Source organism: Nicotiana tabacum, chromosome 6 (assembly GCF_000715075.1).
Source record: "Nicotiana tabacum cultivar K326 chromosome 6, ASM71507v2, whole genome shotgun sequence".
In the NCBI taxonomy this organism is placed as follows: Eukaryota; Viridiplantae; Streptophyta; class Magnoliopsida; order Solanales; family Solanaceae; genus Nicotiana; species Nicotiana tabacum.
Genome location: NC_134085.1, coordinates 77,911,328 through 77,938,426, shown reverse-complemented (window position 1 = coordinate 77,938,426; position 27,099 = coordinate 77,911,328). Strand labels below are relative to the sequence as shown.

At 41.1% G+C, this 27,099-nt stretch overlaps 1 long non-coding RNA gene across 1 annotated transcript in view; it reads left to right on the top strand.

Annotated features, from left to right (window-relative positions):
- The first annotated feature begins 542 nt into the window (after positions 1-542).
- LOC142181632 (uncharacterized) overlaps positions 543-27,099 on the top strand; it is a 38,761-nt gene continuing 12,204 nt past the window's right edge. The window contains exon 1 of the long non-coding RNA XR_012710426.1: positions 543-1,058. This is a non-coding gene — a long non-coding RNA (uncharacterized LOC142181632). The remainder of the gene's footprint in view (positions 1,059-27,099) is intronic.

The following is a 27,099-nucleotide window of genomic DNA, read 5'->3' as shown; positions in this document are numbered from 1 at the left end:
AAATCAATGACACAAGCACACAACATGTCCTCTAATACCTGAATAGTGCGCTCGGACTGCCCGTTGTAGACATGTGATTTTTGACCCTCCCCAAGATTTTTTATATTTTAGCATGTAAATATTTAATTTAGGCCTAATATAGCTATTTTAATTAATTTGACTCTTTTACTTTATTTTATTACAAGAAAATAAAAATTTCAAAAAAATAGTTTCATTAATATTTTTGTAGTCATTTTTAATCTTGAAAAAATACAAAAAATAGTTTTTGCTTTAACGGTCAGTATTTTTTCTTTAATAATTATTTTTACTTAAGTAAGGCTAATTAATATTTTTGATAGTATTTTTAGTTAATTAAGCTAATTTGAAGCATAGCTAGTCATAAATGCCCAAGTTTCTAGCCCATTCCTTAAGCCCAATACCCAATATCCATTAAGCTAATCCAAGGGACCCTTCTAGACTCTTCTTGGGAACAAAAGATAAATAAAAAAACCTAGGGACCTAATACACAAAAGACCTAGGGACTAATTGACAAAATACACAAAAAAATAACATAAATCTAGACTCTACATATAGAGTAATGCCTAAGAGTTGAAAGGGAGAGGAATCAGAAACGAAGAGGGGAGTAAAAACTCCTAAGAAAATTAGTCGTACTCCTCTTCTTCCTCATCAAGTCACCATCATCTTCACAACACCAAAAATAGATAAAATTTATCTTCTTCCCTACTCATTCTCACCATAAAAATGTAGCAGATCCATCACCAAAATTTCAGCCCGAAATCCCCCCAAAACACCCCAAATTCCAGCTCAAAAACTACCTCAACAAAGCCCCATAGCTGCTGCAAAATCAGCCATGAAACAACCTTGAAACCAACTACTTTTCCTCCACGAAATCTAACCTATTCTAACCAAAATGGAATAGATCGAGTGAAGCTTTCTGTTGAGCCCGGTTTTTGATTTTCGAGAGCTTCGTTTGAGTTTGTCGGCGAGGATGTCCGGTCTGGTGTTGAAGAAAGATCCATGGCCATTATTTTCGCTGTATTACACATCCATCAATAAAGGTCCGATTTCTCCGTATTTATCCCTTTGTTACGAGTTCCTTTAAGTTGTTCTACTTTTGATCTTGAACAAATAATACTTTTACTTTGAGTGTTTATTTCGATTTGTATTTGCACCGTCTTTGATTGATGAGTCATTTATTTGTGAATTTTTAGTTATATAGATGAACTTTTTTGTCTTATATGAATACTTTCTGTCAATTTTAAAATTCATGTAGTATACAAAGTTTTTTCTTGGTTTTGAGTCTTAACTTCTTGAAGTAAATAATATTTTCCTTATTGTGGCAAGAATCTGAAACTGTTAACTTGGGCCACGGGATTTGCAATTAACTTGGTCTAGTCTGCTTTTCAGCAAGCTGCCTTCTACAATAATAACTTGTCACTCTTCATTTGTGTTTAATGAACAAATTATATATGGTTTGATCTTGTTGGTGATAAATTTATATGATATTCGGATGCTTGAAGTAGCCTCTGGTTACCATTTTGGATTCCAGGAATAATTGGATCTATTATGTGGATCGGTATGGATGTTCTTTGCCATTTCTTGCCATGAAATGTTTTAGTATCTCTCGTTATATGGTTGCTATTTGAAAGATTGAGTCTAATTCAAGATAAACCCTCCAGTGGTAACTATAAGTACATATATATTAAATAATTTGTCTTCTCTGTAAAAAGTACACATAATTTGGGTTGTTAGATAAGAATTAATATGCCATCAGAACTAATGTTGTTGTAAGCCTTCCCATATTCCTTCCATAAATAATCTTTAGATAATTCTAATGCGCTAGTTGCTTTAGGTGCGTTAATTAAATAAATTATCATGGCTACGAGTACGATTCCCGTGACGTAGTTGTGATTTGTAATTGCTAACATTTGGGTGTGCATTTATGTGACCCAAAATCCAAATCTCAACAACGTTAGATAAAATGTGTCGTGGACCGCGGGTGCATTTATGTGACGTGGTTCAAGACGTGTTTTAGATGATGTTGAATCTTTCTTCTAAAAAATAATTAATTAAAGCGGTTATAAAGTTAAAATTGTACCATAGGTTAGAACATGTATTAAAATCAGATAATAGGCCTCATACCCCTTCTCAGGGTGTAGTGAAAAAGGAGGTGTGACAGCTCTGGCGACTCTGCTGGGGATCAGAACCCAGAATCCCTAGTTCAGGGTTCAAGAATTCGAGCTTAGAATAATTGTTATATTTAGCTATATTTATTATATGATTTTATTACATGTTTGGGCCTAATGTGCTAAATATTACTTTTTACCGCTTTGATATTATTTGAACTGTATATAAACTGCTACAAAACCCCTCTCTTCCCTCTTCTGAGGGGTGCACGCTGGCGTGACTTCTTTATGTTAGTGTCATATCCCAAATAGAACGAGGTTCGGACAAGTTGCAAAGCCGGATGATCTTTTAGTTACCGGTACGCAGCCCCCCCCCCCCCCCCCCCGGCTCGAGTTGTCCGCTCGGGTAAGCCAGGTCTAGAACAATACACCCAGGTTTTAAACCTAGAATAACTCAGCCTCATACTGGATCCCTAGTAGGAACGTTTGTTTGCATCACGTGCATTTGACTTTGGAGACTCAACACAAGGGTTGAGTCTGTCTAGGACAGGTGTACCCAAAAATCAAAAGACCATCTTGATGCATCTTACGTGCTACTTGCGTATCTGTCTATTTTGGCTTGCATGTTGACTGGCTTCTGAATAGGGAAAGAAAATGAAAAAAAAGAAAAAAAAATCAAAAAAGAGGAGAAAGAAGAAAAAAGAAACAAAAAAGTGAGATGTAGATATTTAGAAAATTCTGAAAATCTGCCAAAATTCTGGGAAAAAAAGTCATTTCAAAATGAGCCAAAATTTTCAAGTGTCATGTTTTCCTGTTCTGTCAAAACTGGGCAAACTACGCGGGTCTGATTCTCACCGGATGTGAGATACGTAGGCAAACCTCATCGGTTCCGGCCTATAATTTTTAAAAAATCCAAAAATATTTTCCTTTACTTCCTCTCTAGAAAAGTCTTTTTTGAGACCCCAATTTTCAAAAAATCCAAAAATATTTTCCATTGCTTGCTTCTTTACAAAACCTTTCTTTTAGACCCTAATTGTTTTTTTTTAAAAAAATATATACAAAAATATTTTCTTTTAATTCCTTCCAAAAATCCAAAAATATTTTCATTCTTCTTTCAAAATTGAAAAGAAAATTCAAAATTCAAAAATATTTTCTTTTTTTTTAGAAGCATTTCTTTCATAAATTCAAAATAAAATTCTAAAAATATTTTCTTTCTTCTTTAGAAGTTTTTCTTCCAAAATTCCAGAAAAAAAATTCAAAAAAAAAAATCTTTCTTCTTTAGAAGTCTTTCTTTGCAAAAATGCTGAAGAAAAATCAAAATACAAAAATATTCCCTTTCTTCTTTATAAGTCTTTCTTTCGAAAAAATAAAATAAAAAATTCAAAAAAAAAATTAGTTTATTTACTTTATTCATGATCTTCCCGAACTACGTAAGATTCGATTCTTGTTCCCACATGATTCGTAGGCAACCCACATCAGGTTCGATCACCATTAAAAAGAAATGAAAAAAAAATGAAGAAATGAGAAATATTGATAATAATAAGGACCGACTGAGTCCATTCTAACATGTTTTGTTTTGAATTGTGAAAAAGGTTGACGTAGTCGGTTTGTGGTAAGCTGGAAACACAAGATACAAAGAAAAATGATAACTGACATCGAAGCTGTTACAAGTGCTCAAGAGACTCAGGGTCAGAGGGTTCAACAAGAGTCTACTGTGTTTGAGAAAAATAGAATACTGAAACAGCAAATGACCGAAATGTGTCAAGCATGGGCCAGTGGTCAAGGACAGCATCGTCATGAGTCACAATTTGCTACACAACAAGAGAAATACCACTCTTCTGAGTTTCACTCGTACTCGTTTGATCTTCCTGCAAACATTGAGAAGCCTGCCCGAAAGATGGTACAGGAAGAAATTACCCAAAGAGTGAAAAACTTAGAACAACGGTTGAAAAACATGCAAGGGTTGGCAGGTCAAAAGAGTGTTGCCTTCAAAGATCTATGTATGTTCCCCGATGTCCACTTGCCGCCTGGTTTCAAGACTCCCAAATTTGAAAAGTATGATGGACATGGAGATCCCATAGCCCACCTAAAAAGGTATTGCAATCAACTGAGAGGTGCAGGAAGAAATGAAGAATTGTTGATGGCTTATATTGGGTAAAGCCTTACGGGAGTAGCCTCTGAATGGTTTATGGATCAAGACACGTCTTGCTGGTATGTTTGGGATGACATGGCACAGGCCTTTGTCAAATAGTTCCAATACAATATTGACATTGCCCCAGACCGCAATTCCCTTCCAAACTTGAAGAAGAAACCAACTGAAAGTTTCAGGAATATGCCATTAAATGGATAGAGCAAGCGGCCAGAGTTAAGCCACCCATGGATGAGCACAAGTTAATCACTGTCATCCTTCAGGCTCAAGAGCCAGATTATTTTCAAAACATGATGTCCGCAGTGGGTAAATCCTTCTCGGAAGCAATCAAAATGGGGGAAATGATTGAGAATGGTCTTAAGACAGGCAAAATTATAAGTCAAGCAATTCTCAAAGCCGCAACTCAGGTTGTCCCGATTGAATCCGATAATTTTAGTGACACGAATGAGAAGCACGAAGAAATCATGATGACATCAGGGTCGAGAAGAGCTCCTAGGAGAGCATCTCGAAGGTATGAGCAACCTCATCAGGTTTCTCATGATTCCCCTGAATACTATTATCCACTTCAGAACCCTTAATACTCTATTGCTTCACCTCAATGTGTTGCCCGGCCACCAAGACACCCCAGAAGGCGAGCACCAACACCGCAAAATCTCCACCAGCCTCCACAAAATTTTCAAATGCCCTATAACCCACATCCAAGCCAGGGGTATAGAAGGGAACAAAGGTTGCAAGATAATTTTACACAAATAGAAGAGTCCTATGCAAGCTTGTTTGAGAAATTAAAGCAGTATGACATGATTGCACCTATTTCTCCAAATCATGTGGACCCCCGTGCAAGAAGCTTTGACCCTTCTAAAAGGTGTGAATACCATTCCAATGCCTAGGGGCACAATGTTGAAAGCTGTCGGGATTTGAAAAGAGAAATAGAAAGGATGATCCAGGAGAACCTGATTGTGATCCAAGACAGTGACACCCAGAATATTGTGCAGAATCCTTTACCTGCACATCATGATGCACACTTTGTGGGGATGATGCCGGGTGACATGGAGTATGAGAATCCTCTCAGGAACTTGCTAACTGAAGTTAATGATGTTGAAATTGGAGAAGGCTCTGCTGATTCTGATGAACAAATTTGTGGCTAAATGTCAAGCCTAGCAATTGAAAAGTCATTCCCTCCCTACTAGGAAGGAATCTTGGTAGCTTGTTTTGATGTTTTTTCTATTATCTGGGTTATTTCAGGGTTGTGATCTAGATTTTATTTGTTTTATTGAGTTAAACCCTTCTATCCCTCCATTCTGTTTGCGTGAGTTTTGTCTTTCTGTTCTGTTGCTATTTTCATTATTCGGGTTATTTTAAGGTTGTAACTTGTATTTTGTGTTGCTTGTTTAGTTGTAAAACCCGTTCATCCTTTACTCAATTAAATACAGTCGGTCCTTTTGAGTCATTCTGTTCCTAGTTCTTTTATCGCTAGTTCTAATGACATGACATGCATGCAGAAATTTTGGCCAGATCTTAGGAACTGATTTAATCTGGAATTGGATAACTAAAAATAATACATTTGAGGATGAAGAAAGAGTTGGAATACTTTGGAACTAAGGTCGAGTAAAATTCACTTTCAAATCATTGTGAAGATCGGGCTTGAGGATGTTTAATCAATTGAAGTTTGTTGGAAAGTTTGTCACTAAGGGATGAAAAAATGTATTGTGACCACGGCACACCAAGAAGACAGACATGTTTGTCAATGTTGTAATCGCGAAAAGATACCATGTTTGACGTTCTCGAGGTTGGGAGGCCCTTTTTGTGCTACCCAAACACTTTATATCATTCACTACCCCTTTTGAGCCTGTGTTATTTTCTTTGACTACCCTCTTTTGGAATTAAGTTTAGAGTCAAAAAAAGAAAAAGAAAAAAAATCCATGTCCCAAGAGTAAAAACTAGGGCAATTCTTAGAAAGTTCAAAAAAAAAAAAAAGAAGAAAAGATTTGTCAACGGTCCATGCCCTAAAAAATAGGAATTGGGGCAACTTGTTTTGAAAACAAAAGGAAAATAAAGAAAAAAAAACAACAGAAAGAAAAATAAAAAAAATTAGTTAGGTCAGATATTTGAACTACGTTCGACCTGATTCCTTAAAAAAAAGGATACGTAGGCAGCCTCATGGTTCGGTCCAACCAAATAAGAATTCAAAAGAAAAAAAAAATCCCCAATAGCTGAAACTGGGGAAAAAGTTTTATTTCACTTTTGAAAGAGTCAATTCCAAGAGTTGTAAGTCCATAACCCCTCATTTTTGAGTCTACTTTGAGCCTTCATGTCGACCTTTCTTTCCAACCCTATCCAAAATCCTTCCCAATAAGACCTCCCAATAAGCCTTCAAGAATGCCAAGAGAAGCATGCAAAGAGCAACGGTTATCACACCACATAGAACACTGTCAAGTTACTCACACAAGAAGCAAAAAGAAAAAGAAAATAAAAGAAAAAATGAGAAAGTCTTACTAGTGAAAACCCTCACGGGCACTGTAAGTCGACGGTAAGCAGAGATGAATAAATGAGAGAGACTTGTTGGTGAAAACCTCTCGGGCACTACTTGTCGAAAGTGAGTCGTGAAGCTGATGCGAAAAATTGGCATAAACAAGCTCGACTTCAAAGGTCATAAGAATAGTAACAGGGAAGATTGGATTAGTTTGGTAGATCGACCGTTAAGTCCAAAATGCATGTCATGATCATTACGGCTAGTTATTGAAAAAAAAGAAACAAAAAGAAAAAAAAAAGAATTCTTCCTTCTGTCCTTCCGACAGGGGCATTTCTTGTTAATACTTATTTTTTTGCATCATTGTGTCCTTCATTCCGAGTCAGTCCTGTCGAAACAAGCAAGAAAATATTTCAAAATCTGCTACCAGCTTTTCAGTTGCACAAAGTAAATTTGGCCAACACGCTCAGTTGTTATACTATTAACATGCCTTGAGGATTCATGCAAAGGCTTCCCCAAAAGACTTTTGTCAGCCTACTTGGCGCAAGCAAAGATAACTGGTGATTCTCTCTAATACACAAATTGCTCAAAAAGCAGGAAGTCATTCAAAATATTGGAAAAGGTCACCTAAGCAAAGATCTCCAGTTGGGATAAGGCTGATTGAGCCGCAAATACAAATGATACTGGGTATAAAACAATCAGAGTTGGTGCAGAACAGAAGTCTCTTAAGACCGACTCAAGCTGATCGAACAAAAGCCAAGTTGCTCAAGACTTAAGGTCACAAACTGACCACCATTTTTAAAACTGAAAATTTTTTCTTTGTGTGAAACAGGAACAAAGGAGTGCAAGGAAAATGATTCAAAAAAAAAGAAAAGAAGAGAAGAGCCGACAAAGGGAAGTTTCTCAAAATTTTTGCCTTTATTTATCTTGCTATTGTGCATAAAATCTTGCCGTTGATCTTCATAATTTTTCTCCTAGGATAAAAGGTCCTAGTCTGATGGATCTTCCTCCCGATCAAAATCTTAGTCTGATGAATCTTTCTCCTGAGATAGAAGATCTAGTCTGATGAACTTTCTCCTAGGATCAAAATCTTAGTCTGATGAATCTTTCTCCTAAGATAGAAAACCTAGTCTGACGAATTTTCTCCTAGGATAGAAATCTTAGTCTGATGAATCTTTCTCCTAAGATACCGAAAAAGAGACCTAGTCTGATGAACTTTTCTCTTAGGATCGAAATCTTAGTCTGATGAATCTTTCTCTTAAGATAGAAAACCTAGTCTGATGAATTTTCTCCTAGGATAAACATCTTAGTCTGATGAATCTTTCTCCTAAGATAGGAAATCTTAGTCTGATGAATTTTCTCCTAGGATAGAAATCTTAGTCTGATGAACTTTCTCCTAAGATAAGCAAACCTAGGCTGATGAATCTTTCTCCCAGGATAAATGTCTTAGTCTGATGAATCTTTCTCCTAAGATAGAAAACCTAGTCTGATGAACTTTCTCCTAGGATAAAAATCTTAGTCTGATGAATCTTTCTCCTAAGATAACAAAAAAAAAGACCTAGTCTGATGAATTTTCTCCTAGGATCAAAATCTTAGTCTGATGAATCTTTCTCCTAAGATAGAAGACCTAGTATGATGAACTTTCTCCTAGGATAGAAATCTTAGTCCGATGAACCTTTCTCCTAAGATACCAAAAAAGAAGTAGAAAAGAGACCTAGTTTGATGATGACTGAGTAAGGCCGAGGGCCTATGTTGTGAGGAAACATTTGATACTGATTATGAGGTCGAGGGCCTGAGATATGTATGCCACGAGGTGGCTTGATTGATATGAGGCCGAGGGCCTAGTGATGATGCCACGAGGTGGCTTGATATTGCGCTTGGGCCGTAAGGGGCCCCTCCAGGAGTCTGTACACCCCTAGTGAGCGCGGGTACCCATTGTGATATGAGATTGAGCTCGAGGGTCTGGTACTGTTTTGAGATTGAGCCCGAGGGGCTTGTACCGTTCTGAGATTGAGCCCAAGGGGCTGGTATTATTCTATGTAATTGCCCGAGGAAGGGATATAGGTACACGTTCAAGAATCTATCAGCAGTGTCTGTAATGCTCTCACCCAGGGAAAGCGCCTGCAGCACTATCTCTTAGCTCCATCCATAATATCTCCTCACCATCTCCAGATGTTCCTCTCTTATCAAAGACACAATCTTCAGAGGGAACTCCCGCAGATCCTGAATGCTAGGCATGGAACTCTCTCTGCCCTACCAGGCCGGCCCCGAAGTAGTTGCCATCGCTATGGTAGAGTCGACAAACTAAGGAAAATACATGCTCCAATGCTTTTCGCGCCTGAAGAAATGAAGAAACCTATGCCAAGACGGAAGAGTAGCTATATAAAATAGTGAGGCCTTTTGAAGAAGCCAAAGTCGCCCCACATATATGCAGGAAACAACGACGATTCACCTATCCGGAGTGAGCCCTGGGAGGCCAACGACCTCGATATATATCGATAGGGTAATACCTGATCCTAGAGGCATCCTTCGACGAAGAAGACAGGCCTCAAGGAGTCGATCCTATTGTCTCCAGTTTCGAGGCAGCATCCCACCTCGAGGATCCCCGACAAAAAATAAGTCGAATTTCGGGAAGCTTTCAATGCCATCACTAGACCTAAGGCGATGCCCGATCTCATGGTTTCCTTTTCTAAAAAAGGAAATATAAGCACGCGAAACTTTGATCACGATGGTTCGAAGCAGCGCGTGAGTACAGGCAATACCTCAATAGGAGTCCATCCGCTACGCTTTAAAAGGCTATCTGCGTCAAGTTCAAAAGAGACCCCCAGGTACCCAAAGCTATCCTTCACTCAGAATATCATCCTCGAAAGCTCCAAAACACAGCGTACTATCTCCATGCAACTCGGACAGCCCGACAGCCCGAACCTATTAGATCAATTCAGGCTTGGTCCGAGGTACGATGATAGGCTAGAAAAAGATCCATGTCAATCAACAAAGGATCGGAGAGAATGCTCATATCCGAGTTAGATTATCAGTGTTCAACAATAAAGGAAAACATTCAAAGGCCTCAAAGGGCATGAGTGCATGCAATTATAAGGCAAGAATCGAAAGCAAAAGTCAATGAAGTATATTCATATTCATAAAAATCCATGTATAACAGCCGTCAAGGGGCCCTTACATACAGTTGCAAAAGCCTACAGAGGTTCTCTACACCAAAAAATGGAGGAACGGAAGGATGTACATGTGATCAAACCCAAAAGCCCGATCCATCCTCGAAAATCCATCTCCAGCATCAGCATGCTCGAGCACGCATCCTCGAGGGCGATTCCTTTGACCGCCTCCTCCTCTAGGTTCCCAGCTCAATCCCTCGGGGGGATTCCTGTCGGAGAAGATGAAGAAGAGGAAAAGGAGAGGATGCAGAGGAGGCAGAGAAAGGAGACATGGCCCGCCAAAGCCAAAGGTTGAAGAGTGAGCAGTGGTGCATAGTCCGAATGACTGTCTACATAAGGGTAAAACCCACTCCCCACCCGTCATCATCTCGGGCCAACAACAAGAGCAATGGCAGACATATCAACGACCACCGCAACGACAAGATAGCATGATCATGCTCGACAAAGGGAAGCCCCGACAAAAGTACACAACACAATCTATGGGAGCTCCACCAAACGGCCTTGAGGCCACGAGTCCCAAACATGATGTTCAGAGATAAAAGAAGATTATAAGAAATGGGCAAATGAACCAACGAAGGTACCAGGATAGAAAAATCAGTGCCAAGGCACCCCCATTTTTAAGGGGTAACGACACTATCATCAAGGCTTCGAGAGATTGACCAGTGGATGCAATTACTGCGCTCTTGAAAAATTGAAACGACAGTGGTACACTCACCTCAGAGAACTGGAATAGGCAGCATGTTAAATGATGTCAAAATGCACAAGTCCATAGGGCACCCCGGTTGTCACAAAAACTCACGCCACAGGTTGCATCATTGGTGCGACGTCACCATAATAATTTCGAGGAGTCAAGTGTCAGAATCAGTTCCCATCACTTCATTTCGGGAAACGCGGAGACTATTTGTATGCGGCAAAATCAGAAAACTTAATTTCTCGCTATCGAGCCACTTAGGAAGAATGCCTCGATACCACGAGGAAGTGAAGCCACGACGGAGTTCCCTCCCTCGGGGCTCTTTGGGGCCAGACTCAAAGAAGATAAAGGATGAGGCTAGAACAAAAGGGGAAGTTCCCTAGGCACACGGCTAAGTCTGACAGGGCCATCCTAACCAGAGCCTACGCTGAAGCGTCACGTCTAACCATCACATCTACATACTTTATAATTAATGCCCATGTACTATAGCCGGGTTCCCCTCCTATATAAAGGGAACCTACGCCACCTTGTAAAGGGTTGATGTTACTCCAATTTTCTCTCCACAAGATCAATAATATCTCTCTCTCTCCCTCTTCTTTCTAACTTGCTCATTCTCACTGGCCCGTGGCCACTTTAATATTTATCGCTTACTTACTTGTTCTTCATTCTACCGCTTGGTATTGGCCATAAAGAGCCTTGTATGATCATATCTTAATTGTTATCCCATCCCCGACTACCCCTGACACCTTGAACTCGAGCCAGATATCAGACCCCAATAACTCGAGATCAGGTCGGACATCTACCCTAAGGCCCCTCATCGACTAATCCTACACTCAGGCAGCAGGTTTCTCGGTTCGTTCAACTCCCCGTTTTAGCCTGTATCACCTTCGTAAACAAGCCCGAATAGTAAGCCCTTAGGTTTGGTTATCACTCCATTTCTAGCTCATATTTTGCCATAAACTTTTTATTCATAGCATTAGCTGCTCTAAACAACTAGCTTGAGAATAGATCACGTATTTTTAGAATCTCATTTACAAATTTAATTGTTGTTACCATTTTTACGGTAAACAAGCCACTATCGCCAGCCCACACAAAAGGTCGTACCGACCCAACGCGTAAGAGCCTAAGGGCCACCTAGAAATTCAAAAACACGAGGGTCGAATGAGCTCGAGCCGATACCCAACTCATAGACTAAACCCAAAACAATTGACCAAACATGCCTAAGAGCACAAGCATAAGAGCTCGGACGCCAGCTTATACTAAAAGGTCATATCGACCAAGCGTATAAGCGCCTACGGGCCAACCTAATGAGCACCAAGGCCATACCACGAATCTAAGGATTCCTTTTAACTCAAAGACCAGTTCATCTGGCTAAAATAAAGGCAAAAAGAAATGCAAGAGAAATGAAACTGCGAGGTTTTCCTTTTATACATAAATGCAAGAAAATACAAGCTCCATTTATAACGTACTTTGAAAGTACTACGTATGTAAACAGAAAAGGAAATCTATGTCCCCCTTGGGGATTATGGCCCATCGACCTCAGCCTCGCTATCCTCGGCGTCAGACTTAAGTGACTTAGTGCCGCGTTCGTCTGCCTTCGCCCTTTTCACCTCTTCTGAAAGGTCAAAACCCTTAGCATAGACCTCCTAGAGGGTTTCACTTTGAGATCTACACTGAGTATACTCCTTGCTTTTTCCCTCGCAGTCAAAAGTCCTTTTCAGCTCAGCTGGAGCATCGGTAGCGTCCTTTAGACAGATCGCCATTTTATTGTTACACTTAGTTTATCTTATTACGGCTTTAACCCGGGCATCCACAACCTCCGCCTTTATCTTCAAAAGCTCAGACTCAAGCTTTGTAATCATATCTCTTCGAGCCAAGCTATTAACACGAGCTAAGCGAAGTGGAACCTCAAAGGCGGAAGCTTTAGCCAAAGCACCCTTCTCCGCTGAAGCCTGAACGTCCGCCCAAGCTTTCAACTCATCATACTCACGCTTGGATCGACCAACTTCGCTCTGAAGGCATTCCTGGTCCTCCATCTTTTCTGCAACTGAAACATACATACCAAATATTAGCCTCAGGAGCTAGAAAAAGTAACACACACTCCCTCGGAACAAAACTACCTGCTCCTTCAGGTAGCTCTCATCATTCGAGCTTTGACTCGCCTCATACCGTAAATGTGCCAACTCATCTTCCCTTTCATCGTAAAAAGCCTAAGGGATTTCTCCCCATCAACATATTTTCGCAATCCGGCCTCACGGCGAAGCAGTGCAGATTTGACCTTATTAAAGGCCTGTGGAAGAGAAACATGGTAAGAAAGTGAAAATTATGAAACTATAAAACCAGTATGAACGGCCTGGAACTACCTCCGAGTAAAGCCGCTAATCTTCCTCAAGCGTTGATCGTAAATCTATTGGTCTGGCTTCATCTACCCCGGTAGAACCACCCCGATTTGGGACACGGTCACCCGATATACATGCCCTTTGGCATTGAACATCCCTCAAAGTGCCTTCGATAGGAGAAGAAGCCAACGGCAAAGATCCCTCGCTCCTAGAAGCACCTTCGACGATAAAGAAAGATGGCAGTAGAGGAAGGACCGTTTCACTAGAGCCAGAGACCTCAGGTGCCATAGGTTCGGCTTATATGCCCTCTCTAACCCTTTGGGCTGGACTCGTCTTGCTACAATCACTGTCGTCCTGCAAAGGCCTCTCCTGCTTATTGTTATTATTATCATCCCTTAGTCCTGAAGCCGACGGTCTTTCTCCCTCTCCTAAGGGCACGACCACGCTTTAAGGGACTCCCAATGCCTACGATGAAAGAGTTAGTACGTAGAAAGAAAAAGCGCCCTTCTGAGAGAAAGGGGGGAGCAAATCACATAGCAAGTACCGTGATGTTTTACCCCCCACCTATCCTTAGATAATGCTAGCCACTTACGCTCATCGTAAGTCAAGTGGGTTGCCAACTTCTGAATCCCATCCGGCAGATCGAGATCCTCGCCCAGCATCCACAAAATTGTTGCAGAAAGGGAAAGGAAGGTGCATTTACGGAGCCTGCTGTCACGATACAAACTGGAGGGCCATGACTAGCACCCAACCATACTTGCCGAGCACCAACCTACATTTTATCTAACGTTCTTTATTATATTTTAGGGATGACGAGATCAGTATAAATGGTAGACATGGATCATGGACAACCAACAATAAAAGATGATGGCATGAACATACATAACATGGGATGACCAGACAATCAAGAAACTACATATAAGGTACGAGCTACCACGCTGCCATGAAAGACTATACAACAAAAACTCAACCGACAAGGCATACCAAACTATACATGAGTCGACACCTGTCTATGAGCCTATAAAGGAACATAAGTGCTGCAACATAACCGGAACAAGACCCCGACATACCAATCATGTCTATAGCAAAAATGCATACCAAGACCATGGCAAGTCCGGAGAAGGGATCTCTCCAATAACAGCTGAACTAGGCAGCCTACTGTGGTGGGGGAGCTGCGTCTACCCGTCTATCAGACCTGTAGCACAACATACAGTGTCCATAAATTAAAAGGATGTCAGTACGGTTAAAGTACTGAGTATGCAAGGCAGAAAAGCATAAGTATGAATAGTATTGTGAATAAGGATAGAGAATATACAACCTGTATCATCTTTGTACCTTTGTGGGCTACTGACATGAAATGCTTGATACAAACATATATATACCTAAACTTTTAAAACACACGCCACTGTGTGCATCATCATCATATCGTACCCAGCCTCAGAGAGGACTTGGTAAAATAGTACTCGGCCATCATAAGGCTCGATAGAATCGACCCAGCCACGTGGAGCTCAGTAAAACCTAACTTATCAGTGGTTGCACAATAGGTGTCGTACCTGGCCATCTATAGCACGGCTCGGTAGAGTAAAATATATACATATATACAATGCATGCTGGACTCATTGGAATAATATTTGAACCTTTCGGAGTGATTAAAGTCGGTATCCTTTGTACACGTTATTATGACCAACTCTTCATCATGAATCTTATAAGAATCAGGAAGTACCAACAACAATGATAACATAAGAATAATAGAAGCAACATCAACATCAATCGCTCCATAAGAAGGGAAACAATGTAAGTACTACTAGCTTCTAAGAGCAGAGTATCTTAGTTCATTGCATTATGTACTATCGGACTTGTGCAAAAGAAGGAAAGTCATAGCCTCACATACCTTGTATATTCTTCGCAACCTCAAGTTATGCAATTTTCATGGCTCCTTAGTCTAGAATAAGAGAAATGAAACTATCGTTATCGTTTAGGTGTCGTAACTATTATGTATTGAATGCAACCTATTTTACGAGGAAACGAACATCAACTCACCTATATATATGACTTCACACAAGTCAAAACAATCACCAAACAACCCAAACAACATCAATAATAATCATATTGAGCCTCCCAAAATAGTCCGCACAACCTAATCACTTCATACATAAGACGACCACCATAGTAGTGTTAAACGACCCGGAAATATTATAACGAACGACCAGCAAACCACCTTTCCATTATGTGGTGTTTCTTCACACCCTTTATCTTCTCAACTCCATAAAAATAGTAGCAAAAGATACAATCCAATAGCAACACGAACAGCCCACAAAACAGCCCCACAAGTTCAGCAACTCAAAATTCATTTTTCAGTTTATTTAAACATGTTTCGACTTGTCTTTTCTTTCAAATTGAGAAACACAACCAAAAGTATATAATTAAGCCTCTTATCCAGTAAACCAGCCATGAGTTTAACTTACAAATAAGTTCACAACATCCAACCATGACGCAAGGCCAAACAACATACCACTCTTTCGAAACTCGCTAGGTCTAGTTTTTATGATAGAGTTACAACTCGCAAACGCATAGATAATGGAAGGAAGATCATAACCTTAACTTGTACTGAATGTAACCCATAAAACCTGGTCCTTATTAATCAAAAACTAGTTCCTCAACTCACTTACAAGAAGGAGGAAAAGAAACTAGCAAGTTGTCCGGACTTTTCAGCACAAGAATCACGTCGTAACACTAGAAATACCCTAGGGTTTGTGTTGGATTTTTGGGGAGGAGTTGTAGGGATTCAATTTGGTTTTGAAGGTCTAAAATATGGGTGAAATAAATGATTTGATAATCTCTTAAATGTTCCCTCTTGGCCTACTTTGGGGCTTTTAATTTTGTCCTCTCATTTTGGCAAGTAGGTGATACACCTACTTGTCACCTTACCAATATGCGCAGGCTTGCAAAAATACAAATAATCTATACTTTGAGATCGTATTGATGAACTGTTTAATACGTTGGAAACAAACTCATAGATATTTATTTTGGTGGGTAGATCACCCCGTAATTCTTAGTAAATTGGGAGAAAAGTTTAGTAATATTCGACCTGACAGTTTAAGTAAAACTATGAACCTAAGTTGCAACAACTTTTGTCGACTTTTGTTTCATAACTCGTTTGACTTCAAGACTTATGATACGGATATTATATGATCCATGTACCTTAAAACACAACCTCTTGGGTATATTAAGCACCGCTAGGTTTACCCGAAAATACGAGTTACAACATCCTTGATTCGTTTAACTTCTAATACTTGTTAATCACCCTTATACACCCTTGTATCACTTAAGACCAATAGGATTAACTTCTTATCATCTCACATATAATTAGTTCTTGGATTTACATTGACTAACTTATGGAATGAACTAACGCGTGTGGATATGGGTTGTAACACCCTTCCCTCCCCCCCCAGGAACATTCGTCCTCGAATGTAAGGGTTCATGGGGAGTTTAAATCATCGTGGATTCTGGCCGAGTTTCTCCCATAAATAGATGACAAAATTGCAAGCAGTTAACTCAATGTATGGCCTTACAAGAGTATGCAAGGCATTATGGACATCTACATTATATGCATATCACCATTTTGTATTAAGGAAGAGTATTCTCAAGCTATTGCTTGCTTGATAGAGCCATTCCACCTTCTAATGCATCCTGCGTTCCCCTAGCAACCTCGTTATTTTCATTATGTAACAGGTAAGGGTATTTAGACATCATCTCCTCTTCTGCTTCCTATGTCATTTCTTCCATATTCTTGTTCCTCCACAATATTTTGACAGAAGCTACATATTTTGTTCTCAGCTTGCGGACTTGTCGATATAATATAGCCACTGGCACATCTTCATAGGGTAAATCCTCTATAACTTGTACGTCTTTGATAGAGACGACTCGAGAAGGGTCTCCAATACATTTCCTCGACATAGATACATGGAATACCGGATGGACAAATTCCAATTCGGATGGAAATTCTAACTCATAAGCAACCTGTCTAATTCGTCGAAGAATTTTATATCGACCGATATACCGCGGACTTAGCTTACCCTTCTTCCCAAAACACATAACACCCTTTATCGGCGAGATCCTCATGAAAACCCAACACCGACCTCAAACTCCAGATCATGACATCAGACATCGCAATAAGACTTTTGCCTGCTTTGCGCTGTCTTCAGTCGCTCTTGTAGCACTTTCACTTTATTAATGGCTTGGTGAATCAAATCTGGCCTATATAATTTCTGTTTCACCGACTTCGAGCGATCCAACTGGTGATCTACATCTCCTTCCGTATAGTGCCTCATATGGGGCCATTTTAATACTGGAATGGTAGCTATTATTGTAGGCGAATTCTATGAGTGGAAGATGGTCATCCCAATTCCCCTTGAAATCTAGAACACATGCTCGTAACATATCTTCAAGTGTCTGAATGGTACGTTCAGCCTGTCCGTCAGTCTGCGGATGAAATGCAGTGCTGAGATTCACTTGTGTGCCTAAACCCTTCTGAAATGACCTGAAAAAGTTAGCCGTAAATTGAGCTCCTTGGTCTGATATAATAGATATTGGTACTTCATAAAGCCTAACAATCTTCTTGATATACAACTTCGCATAATCTTCAACTGTGTAAGTTGTCTTAACTGGTAGAAAATGGGAACATTTTATATGTCGATCAACTATCACCAACATGGAGTCAAACTTATGATAACAGCGAGGTAATCCAATAATGAAGTCCATATTAATCACTTCCCATTTCCAGGTCGGAATCTTTACATTCTGAAGCAATTGACTAGGTTTTTGATGTTCGATCTTTACTTGTTGACAATTAGGACACTGGTCTACATATTGTGCAATAGACTTCTTCATGTTATCCCACCAATACTGCCTTAACGTCATGATACATCTTTGTCAAGCCGGGATAGATGGAATATCGGGATTGATGAATCTCAATCATAATCTTCTCTCGCAACCCTGCCACATTAGGCACACATAGTCGACCCTGGTATCTTAGTGCCCAATCTCCTATGATCTAAAAAGCTATAATTTACACTGCTAAACGCTCTCTTTCAATCGTACTGAGATAGGATCTTCATATTGTCGTGCTTTTACCTCGGCTACCAAATATGATTCTAATGTATTCTGTACAGTAACACCTCCGTCATCAGAGTCTAACAATCTGAATCTCATATTGGCTAGCTGATGAAGATCTTTAGTCAACCCCTGTCTACCTGCCTCAATGCATACTAAGCTTCCCATTGACTTACTACCGAGAGCGTCTGCCACAACATTGGCTCTACCGGGATGGTACAATATCTCGACATCGTAATCTTTCAATAATCCAAGCCACCTACGCTGCCTCAAATTCAACTCCCTCTGCTTGAAGATGTATTGTAAACTCTTGTGATATGTGTAGATGTCAACATGTACACCGTATAAGTAGTGCGCCCTATCATCAAAGCATATATTACTGTAGCCAATTCCAAATCATGGGTTGGGTAATTCTTTTCATACTTCTTAAATTGTCTTGATGCACAAGCAATCACCTTCCCACGTTGCATTAATACACACCCCAAACCTATACCTGAGGCATAACAATATACCACATAACCTTCTATTCCTTCTAGGAAAATAAGCATTGGCATGGATGTCAATCGATTCTTTAGCTCCTGAAAACTTCGTTCACAAGCATCAGACCATTGGAACTTGGTAGCTTTCTATGTTAACTTAGTCAATGGTGCTAATATAGAGGAAAACCCTTCTACAAGCCGCCTATGATATCCGGCTAGCCCCAGGAAGCTACAGACTTCTGATGGTGTTGTAGGTCTCGGCCAATTATTTACGGCATCGATCTTCTGAGTGTTGACCCTAATACCCTCGTCAGATATCACATGGCCAAGGAGTGCTACTGAGTTCAGCCAGAATTTACATTTAGAGAGCTTAGCATATAACTTATGATCCTGAAGTGTCTGTAATACTATCCGTAAGTGGCCCGCATGTTCCATCTCTGAACGAGAATATACCAGAATGTCATCAATGAATACGATCCCAAACACATCAACAAAGGGCCTGAATACAGTATTCATTAGATCCGTAAAAGCGACTGGGGCATTTGTTATCCTGAACGACATCACCATGAACTCAAAGTGCCCATATCTTGTCCGGAAGGCTGTCTTTGGAATATCTTTCTCCTTAACCCTCACCGGATGATATCCCGAACGTAAGTCAATCTTGGAGAAATACTTGGCAACCCTGGAGTTGGTCAAAAAGGTCATCAATCCTTGGAAGTGGATACTTGTTCTTTATAGTAAACTTATTCAACTGTCGATAATCGATACACATCCTTAACGACCCATCTTTCTTTTGCACGAACAAAACTGGCACACCCCAAGGTGAAGTGTTAGGCCTAATGAAGCCCATATCCAGCAAGTCTTTCAATTGCACCTTCAACACTTGCAACTCTGCCGGGGCCATCTTGAATGGAGGAATAGATATGGGCTGAGTGTCAGGCAACACATCAATGCTAAACTCAATCTCCCTTTCAGGAGGAAGGCCTGTGAGTTCATCTGGGAAAACATCTGGAAATTCAATGACCACGGGGATTGATTATATAGTAGGCGGCTTCGCCTCCGCATCCCTAACGCGAACGAGATGATAAATGTAACCTTTTGGGATCATCTTCCTTTCCTTAAGATAAGAAATAAACCTACCTTTCGGCGTAGCAGTGTTCCCTTTCCATTCAATGACCGGTTGTCCAGGAAACTGAAACCTAACCATCTTCGTACGACTGTCAACATTTGCATAGCATGAGGCCAACCAATCCATTCCCATTATCATATCGAAATCAACCATTTCTAACTAAAATAAATTTGCCGAGGTTTGACGACTACAAATCACCATAGTGCAACCTTTATATACCCTTCTAGCAATAACAGAATCTCCTATAGGAGTAGATACCGCAAGGGGTTTACTTATCAATTTAGGTTCAACGCCAAACTTATTAGCCACAAAGGGTGTAACATATGATAATGTAGATCCCGGATCAATCAACGCATATACGTCATAAGAAAACACAGACAATATACCTGTAACAACATCTTGAGATGACTCAAGACTCTATCGACCTACTAGAGCATAGGTTAGATTTTGAGCGCCACTCGAACCCGGCATTATATGTCTACCTCTACCAAGACCTGTCGACTGCTGAAAGCCCTATGTTGGAGGTCGAACTGATGAGGAAGAACCAGACATATATCCAGTTAGCTGAGTCATACCACCACCTCCTCTGTTAGGACAATCACGCATCATGTGACCAGGCTGTCCACAAGAATAGCATGCATTAGAACCTCGACGGCATAGTCCAAAGTGGGCCTTGCCGCACTGATCACAATGTAGTGTTAGGGGTATTGTCTGACTAGTATCCCTATGATATTGCGAGCCTGATGCCCGCAAACTCTAATATGGACCAGAATTGGTAAATCGATCATATCGAGGCCTCTAAAACTGTGGAGGAGCACTAGCTATAGATGGCGCCGAACTCCTCGAAGACTGGGGCCTGACACTGCCTCTAAAGTCATCAGAATACCCTATAAATCTCGCCCTCTTATGATGTCCCCTATCCTGCTCCCAATCTGCCCTTTGCTAGTGCTTTCGATCTTTGAGGGTCTGGGCACAAGCCTGAATACGGGAAATATCCATGCCATCCACCAAGAGGCTGTCGTGCACTCATTTATCAAATGTGATCCCAACCCGTTCGCAAACAAATGCACCCTATCGCTCATCTCTGCTACCATATGGGGAGCATACCTTGCTAAAGAATCAAACTGCATACTGTATTCTTGCACACTCATATTACCTTGCCTAAGGTTCAAGAACTTATCAGCTCTAGCTCATCGTATCTTAACTGGCAAGTAGTGACGAAGACAGGCCTCAGAAAATTCCTTCCACACAGCTGGAGGAGCGTTCGAACCCCTAGATCTCTCCCAACTATCATACTAGAAAATAGCTAAATCCTGTAGCCGATAAGAAGCCAACTCTACTACCTCTGTATCAATAGCATGCATAACCCGCAGTGTACGATGAACCTAATCAATAAAAGTCTGCAGTTCCTCCTTGGGTTGTGCTCCGGTAAACACTGGAGGGTCTAGATTAATAAAATCATGAACACTCATACTAATTGGTTTATCAATAACACCGGTATTCTACCTCTAAGCCTGAGCAGCTATCAAGCTAGTCAACAACTGCACCGCATTTCGTATATCCTGGTCTGTAGTGCCAGACGGGGGAACGGGTGGTGCTGGGTGCCTCCTAATTTCCTCTGGATGAGACGGAGTATGAGGTATGAGACGACATCTCACTCTAAGGCTCACTTTGGCCTGCTCTGGCTTGGGGCACCTGACTGGTACCCTCTCCCGCAGCTGTATCAAGCCGTCTACTAATTGTTTGCTTCTCAGTCGAAGGCATCGCTGAAAGAAAACAAAGTGAATATTCGATATGAACACTTACGACTCAACTCTACGCACGATCTAGATTCAGGAAGAAGGTAACAACCCAAGATGTCTTGTAGCCTCCTGATTATAAATGTGGCGCGCTACACATCCATATCAAGACTCTACTAGACACGGCTCATAGACAACCGCTACGACAGACTTGCACTGATATCAAATTTGTCACGACCCAAACTAAAGGGACATGACTAGCACCCGGCCATACTTGCCGAGTACCAATGTACATTTTATCTAACCTTCTTTATTATCTTTTAGAGCTGATGAGATTAGTATAAATGGTAGACATGGATCATGGACAACTAACAATAAAAGATAATGGCATGAACATGCATAACATGGGATGACCAGACAATCAAGAAACTATATATAAGGTACGAGCTACCACGCAACCATGAAAGACTATACAGCAAAATTTCAGCCGACAATGCATACCAAACTATACATGAGTGGACACCTGTCCATGATCCTCTAATTGAACATAAGTACTGCAATATTATCGGAACAGGACCCCGACATACCAATAATGTTTATAACAAAAATGCATACCAAGACCACGACAAGTCCGGAGAATGGATCTCTCCAATAACAGCTGAACTGGGCAGCCTACTGTGGTGGGGGAGCTACGTCTACCCATCAATCATGACCTACAGCACGACATGCAGCATCCACTAATAAAAAGGACGTCAGTATGAATAAAGTACTGAGTATGCAAGGCAGAAAAGCATAAGTATGAATAGTAATGTGAATAATGATAGAAAATATACAACCTGTAACATCTGGGTACCTCTATGGGCTACTGACATTAAATGCATGATACAAACATATATATACTTAAACTTTTAAAAGACACGCCTTTGTGGGCATCATCATCATATCGTACCCGGCCTCAAAGAGGACTCAGTAAAATCGTACCCGGCCATCATATGGCTTGGTAGAATCGTACCTGGCCATGTGGAGCTCGATAAAACCCAACTGATCAGTGGTTGCACAATAAGTGTTGTGTCCAGCCATCTATAGCGCGGCTCGGTAGAGTGAAATATATACATATATACAATGCATACTGGACACATTGGTATAATATTTTGAACCTTCTAGAGTGATTAAGGCCGATATCCTCAGTACACGTTATTAGGACTAACTCTTCATCATGAATCTTTTAAGACTCAGAAAGTACCAACAACATTGATAACACAATAATAAGAGAAGCAACATCAACATCAATCGCTCCATAAGATGGAAAACAATTTAGGTACTGCTAGCTTCTAAGAGTAGAGTATCTTTGGAAGCTCGTTCATTATATTATGTACAATCGGAGTCGTGCAAAAGAAGGAAAGGGATAGCCTCATATACCTTGTATATTCTTCCCAACCTCAAGCTATGCAATTTCACGGAACCTTAGTCTATAATAAGAGAAATGATACTGTCATTATTGTTTAGGCGTCGTAACTATTATGTATCGAACACAACCTATTTTATGAGGAAACGGACAGCAACTCCCCTATATATATGACATTACACAAGTCAAAACAATCACCAAACAGCCCAAACAACATCAATAATAATCATATTGAGCCTCCAAAAATAGTCCGCACAACCTAATCACTTCATACATAAGATTACCACCATAGTATTATAAAACGACCCGGAAAGGTTACAATGAATGACCAGCAAACCACCCTTCCATTATGTGGTATTTATCCACACCCTTTCTCTTCTCAACTTCATAAAAACAGTAGCAAAATATACAATCAATAGCAACACGAAATAGCCCACAAACCGAGGGAGGCTTGTTATCCGGGCCTCAGATTTACCGATAAAGGGCCTTGAGGTCGATGCCTAGGTTTGAGTTCGAGCTATTGGGGATAACCGGGAAGGGACTAACAGTTAAGATATAAATAAAGGAGGCTCTTTATGGCCAATATCAAGCAATAAAAGAAGAACAAGTATGAAAGCAATAAATGAAAAGGTAGTATCAAGCGTGTATGTTAGAGAGAAAAGAGAGAGAGAGATATTATTGATCTTGTGTAGAGTGGTTGAAGCAACAACATCCCTTTACAAAGAGGTGAGGATCCCCGTTATATAGGAGGGGAAATACAGCATAGTACAGAATGCAATAATTGTAAAGATACGGAGATGGGACGGCTAGACATGATATTAGACTCTACTAGTGCTATTTGATCGCCTCGGGAATTCCCCACCCTTGTGATAATTGTTGGGTCGAACATGAATAAACCGCGAGGGAGAGAACTTGACCGCAACCCCGTAGCCTCAATATATTGATATGACTCCCCGAACATACCTTAATGGCGAGAAATCAGACACTCCGATTTCACCGTATGCATATAGTCTCCACGTTTCCTAGAATTAAGTAATAGGAAACGATTTTGAACTATCATCTTGAGGTCATCATTGCCGTGACATCAACCGATAAGAGCATTAAATGCTATGTTCTAGAAAACCGTGCAAAGATCGTTGTCAAATGCGATAATTGAGGAACCCACGAACTGCCATTGGCTTGTCCTTTTCCGCTGCCCAAGCGGTTCCTATAAATGCATCGAGTATTTGATACTTCTTACTTTCACCCTATCTCCAAATTAATGAGTCAGAACCCTTTGTCTTTTATACTCTTTCATCTTTTTCTAGAGAAATTGTTACCATTGATATGGCTAGTACTTCCAGAACAGTTCCTTGACGGAATGAAGTTGCGCCATCATCTCGACTGTCCAAAGAGAAAACCATAGCGATTCCTTCCTTGAAATAGTGTACCCCACCTGATCTCGACATGTCAAAATATTTTTACATCGATGCCACTTCATCCACACCGGGCCGATGTGAGCATGTATCTCGATATATTAGCATCTTGACCAACATACAAATGGTGAGGAATGACTACCGATGGAATGAGGCAGTGGAGTTGGAGATTCTCGGTCTTAATGAGAATATAGTGGACCATAAGGCCGGTTTTATTTAAGTGTATACCTACCCGTTCACCTTAGGTCCTGACAAATCTTGTAAATCCTCTCCCCCAGAGATAGACCCAGTCATCCTTAACTTCTGTGACAAGTACCAAGTGACACTTGGTTAGGTCTATCCTTCTTTCTAGAGGATAGTATTGATGCTCCTCCATTTCACCGAAGGGGTTGGGGTGAGGCCTTCACCCTCAACCATTTGATCAGGATGTATAGCCCTCGATTTTATCGAGGTTTGATCAGGCTCCATCATCGATCCAAAAAATCATTCTTCTCGAGAATCAACGAGGGGAAGGACCGAGGGTAGATGAGTAGATTTGTCTGGGTGAAGACCTCAGATATTATCCCGGTTTGGAGGATGCCTTTTTTGGAGAGATGGAATGCGCAACGTAAGCAACTTTCCCTTAACCCCCCTTTTTTACTACTTTTCTTTTTAAATAAAGACCTCTCTGAACTTCTTGCAGCCGCTGCTTGGTACCCCGAGGAAGTTCCAGATTTGTCAGGATGGATAAAGTGGTTGGACAAGGCATTCCCATGTCTTGCTCGGTCTTGGACCGACCTAGCGAAGGAGCGATGGGTGGCCAAGAATCATGGTAGAGTTGTTTTACCGCCCACGCCTTGTATTTGTGTTTCTTCCTGCGCCCTTAGTGATAGAATCTTGCGGTAACTTTGCTGGTTCAGGTCTTGGCGAGAATATGCAGATGAGGCCACCCCCTAGCGGTGAAGTGGAGGCTTCGAGCCTGGCAAGGGCAAAAGGAGAAAAGGCAAGGCAACTGTCGCCCTTCCTATGACAAAGAAACCTAGGTCGCTCGTACATTGAGCCACTGCTGGGACTTCTACTTCAACTTTAGGGGAAACTTTTGGCATCGAGGAAGAGTATGACGATGAATGTCAACTAGCACGGAGAACGAGGATGGATGTGAGGGCCTTGCAGGTTCCTCAATCTAAGCTTGCTGAGTCTAGAACAGCTGACTCTGGTCAGTCTCAAAAACCGGAGACCCTCAAAGAGGGTGTTAATGCGGCTTCAAATCACACAACTAGGTTCGATGCAGTTTCTATTTCGAGGAACGCTGCCATAGATCATGAAGGCTCGGGGCCCTAAGCTTTTCGGGAGTAGGGATTGCCTTCTAGAGAGGACGGTGACTTGAACAACTTCTTATCATGCTTCCAGGTCTCGTCGGGGGAACTGCGGGACGCTCAAGAAGTGGTCAGCATCAAAGTGGTGATTCCTCTCCAAGGGGGAGGCTCTATTTCCAACATATTTGACGGTGTTAGTGATTGCCGTTCTTGAAGTTTCCGGCGCCGTCAAAGTAACGGAGAAACTTATGCAGTAGGTGATAGCCATTCTTCGTGCATTTATTTTATCCTCGGACGTCATTCTCCGTCTTTCTATCTTTTTTGGTATGCCATAGTGCAAGGACATGTACGATCATACCTTCCTTCGGCTCTGCGATGAACTTTCTTACCATGAAAAGGAGTGTAAGAAAGTTACCTTGATGCTGCGGGATTCTCAAGCTCGCTCTGCCCGAGGAGGGAAAGAACAAGGAGAGCTTCAAGCTGCTTTGGAAATGGCGCTCCGGGAAAAAGCCGACCTTGCTGTGCAGGTATTTTGCCTTGCTGGTACCCAACTTCTTGTCACAACCCAAACCGATGGGCCGCGATGGGCACCCGGTATCTTACTCGACCGAGTACCAACATAACGTATCTTTCTTATTACATCATCATATACACGTGACATACGAGCCTAATAGGCCAACATAATCATTTATAAACTCAAAACATAGGCCGACAAGGCCGTACAATCTTTTACGTATACGACATATGTCTACAAGCCTCTAAGAGTACATAAATGTCATAAAGTCTACATCGCCACTCTGATCGATGTGGCTACCTTTACTCTGAACGGAGTATGTGCCTTGAGTGGTAGAACAGCAACTTCAAACGGCGTGGGCGCATTTGTCGAAGACACGAATTCAACCTCAATTGGCACTAGAGTCTTTGCAGATGTCGTTGCTTCAAACTCAATAGGCACATACATATTTACCTCAGCGTCCCTGGATGGTTAAATCTGGACTATGATCGGATTAAGAGTAATTATTGGCTTTTTTGGTTTATCACCTTCTTTGGTTTATCCCTCGGGATCCCAGTCGTCCTCTATTTCAATCATATGGATACCTCCACCCTTATGGTCTGGTAGAGGGTTGTTGCGGGTATTTGAGGCAGGTTCCTTTGCCACAATGACATTGTTATCAATTAAAGACTCGATCTTGCCTTTTAAAGAACGACATTCATCAATGGTGTGCCCTTTCATGCCACAGTGGTATGCATAGGATTTGTTTGGGTTAACCCACTGAGAAGGGATTTCAAGAGTTGCAGCAGGGATGGGGGTGACATAACCAGCAAACTTGAGTCTTTCATACAACTGGTTAATGGGTTCAATGATGGCTGTGTATTATTTTGGAGGTCTGCGGTCAAAATTTGGTTGAGGCCTAGGGAAGTTTTGGAGCGTAGGAGGTGATTGATAGTTGGAGGGCTGAGCATTGTAGGTTTGGTAGGTGTGAGCGGGTTGGGAGTATCTAGGTGAAGTAGGTTGATATGTGGGAGGTGGAGGTAATTGATAAGTTGGTGGCGGAGCTAGGTATGAGGGTGAGGATGCTTGG